The 2,129-nt window shown below is 39.3% G+C and overlaps 1 long non-coding RNA gene across 1 annotated transcript; it reads right to left on the reverse strand.

Moving 5' to 3' along the window:
- Positions 1 to 845: 845 nt before the first annotated feature.
- Positions 846 to 1,748, reverse strand: LOC106934866 (uncharacterized). Its single transcript, XR_001421784.1, has 2 exons — positions 982 to 1,748; positions 846 to 885 (listed from the first exon to the last, which is right to left on the reverse strand). It is a non-coding gene; the product is annotated as an uncharacterized LOC106934866 (long non-coding RNA).
- Between the last annotated feature and the right edge of the window lie 381 nt (positions 1,749 to 2,129).

The following is a 2,129-nucleotide window of genomic DNA, read 5'->3' on the forward strand; positions in this document are numbered from 1 at the left end:
TGAATTGAATATGTGTGTTTTATCTGCTTGATGCTTATGTGTTTACAGTAGACGCACAGATTTATTCTTTACGTCTGCATCATGAGAGAAACTTACCCATCAGCCTCGGCTAGCTGTTGCTAAACCAATCTGTCGAGTATTTTCTATGTGGGCACAAAAACACATTATTGTTGTTCAATAATGTGTTGATACTAGAAAAAAAAAGCTTAATTTATTATATGAGTTTTGAAAACTATTGTCTGAGTTTGTTGTTAGGCAGAAATCCAAAGCTTGGAGTGTCTTTGTAGTATTATATCAAAGTTAGACGGTGTTGCTATAAGGTTAATATTAAAGAAAATATTTTTAATCCTTTTTATAATTTCAGTCAAAATTCATGTACAGTTCTTAAATGTCATTTCTTAATATTTTAATTTTTTAACAAATGTATTAATTGTCAAAACTAATATTAAAAAATGTAACATTTTGTTTATTTAACAACCCACATTCTCCATAGTAAACGTAAATATTCCCTTTCAGTTGTGATTTATGGAGATCCGACTGCAGGTTTTGTCTGCAGAGTCAAAATGATCTAAAATTTCATTAATCATAAAACAGCAGTTATAGAAATAAGTAAATAAATACATAAATTAACTATAGCGGCGATGTAAACAAGCAGAACGGTCAGCGCAGACGGTCCGGCCGGTATCTGGGTTCATCCTCCCGCCTCAACCCAACAGAGGCCGACTCCGTCCATCACATGTCCTTGAGCCCGCCGAGCGTTGAGCTTTGTGACAGAGGTGACGGGCAGGGACAGAGAAAGACCTCTATACTCCCCTGCTACTTCTTCTTCTTTTTTTTTGGGGGGGGGGAACAAACCGTTGAGCAGAAAGACGGGCAGCCAGACAGCTGCTGACCAAGTTGGAGATCAGACCAGGTGTGTCAGCGAAGCCTGGGGGACGGATTTGACTTTAATCCAACACGGCAGGTTAAAACTCCACTTACCGTGTCATCCAGTAGATGGACAGATGGAAAGGTGGTCGATGAGCTTGACAGGTTTTAGCCTCCGGTCCACAGAATCCCACAGATTTTCAGTTCTCTCTCTCTCCATCCCACTTTTTCTTAATAAAGTCACATTCTGTGTGATTGTCAACTATAATGATCTCCACTAATGGCTGCAACCACTCAGCTGTCCTCTGCCTTCTTCCCTAATTGTGATTGAGAGCATGTTAGCTAACCCTGCTATATTAGCCGTTTGAGTTGTCGGCTTTTTTTTCCACTGAAACTGAAGAAGGTTGCGTAAAATTCTGGTTCCTATAAACATCTTGGCGAACCTCATGTTGGATCAACATCTGATACTCATATTTCTCTGAACAAAATGCTAAATGCTAATGCTAACCAAGTGAACGACAACGGCTCGATCAGAAACCATGTTTCCAAATCACACAGAGTTCCTGGCCTCGGTGTTTAATACCGGATGTGTACGCGCGGCAGTCTGTCTTTAGGTTTTTGTTAAGGAGGAAAAAAGGAAATGATCCCTCTCTCTTTCCGTCTGCAGCTCTGCCTTGTTGGCTGTCTTTCTGCTACGTTGCATTAGTGCCAGGGTTTGTCAGTTTGTTACACCGGCTTGACAATGCAGCTCCGCTGCCAGCTGCACTTGAGATTAGAGAGTGCACATCAGTCATTTTAATATTTACCCTCCCTCTGTTTCTCTCTTCTCACCTTTCTTTCACCCTTCAGCTGTCACGTCTTGCCTGTCCACTCTTTTCTTTGTTTTTGGTCATTTTGCTCTTGTCCTTCACATTTTTATGACTGTATTTCCTTTAGCTACTGCTGTTGTATTATTTTGAATCATCCATGTTAGTTCTTATAAGTCATTGTTTCTGTCGTGGTTTAAGGCTCATGTTTTTGTTGTTTCTCTTGGTTTAAGTTTCTCCTCTCATACTTTGTTTTTTTAAAGGTGACTGTTTCCTCTTTTGTTTTGTAGATTTGTTTGAATATTACATTTTGGTTGGGTTCTTGTTTCTCTCCATTTGTCGCCTTTTTCAGTGCTAAAATCTTTAGCTCTTAGTTTTTCTGTCATTAACTAGTTTTGTATTTTATTATTATTTATATGCATCACTTTCTTTCGGCCTCCTGACTCTGGATTTTAC

This window comes from Poecilia latipinna, unplaced genomic scaffold (genome assembly GCF_001443285.1).
Source record: "Poecilia latipinna isolate Pla-1442-1.1 unplaced genomic scaffold, P_latipinna-1.0 Scaffold1876, whole genome shotgun sequence".
In the NCBI taxonomy this organism is placed as follows: Eukaryota; Metazoa; Chordata; class Actinopteri; order Cyprinodontiformes; family Poeciliidae; genus Poecilia; species Poecilia latipinna.